At 13.4% G+C, this 336-nt stretch overlaps 1 protein-coding gene across 10 annotated transcripts in view; it reads left to right on the top strand.

Moving 5' to 3' along the window:
- LOC106880485 (homeobox protein Meis1) overlaps positions 1 to 336 on the top strand; it is a 261,086-nt gene that overhangs the window by 75,943 nt on the left and 184,807 nt on the right. The window lies entirely within an intron of this gene.

The raw sequence follows: 336 nt of genomic DNA, 5'->3' as shown, positions 1-336 counted from the left end.
ATATATATATATATATATATATATATATATATAATATATATATGCATATGTATGCATATATATATATATATATATATATCGACATATATAAATATATATATAACATATATATGTGCGTCTGTATTTGTACTTATAATATATATACGTATATTATGTATATATATCATTAAAATACGTGTATATATATATATATATATATACGTGTATGTGTATATTTTATATATATACCTGTATGTATATTATATATATATACGTGTATATATTATATATACGTGGTATATATATATATATTATGTGTATACGTATATATATATATATATGTATATATATATATAT

This window comes from Octopus bimaculoides, chromosome 16 (genome assembly GCF_001194135.2).
Source record: "Octopus bimaculoides isolate UCB-OBI-ISO-001 chromosome 16, ASM119413v2, whole genome shotgun sequence".
Classification (NCBI taxonomy): Eukaryota; Metazoa; Mollusca; class Cephalopoda; order Octopoda; family Octopodidae; genus Octopus; species Octopus bimaculoides.
The sequence above is the reverse complement of the archived record's forward strand: the minus strand, read 5'-3'. Positions and strand labels throughout refer to the sequence as shown.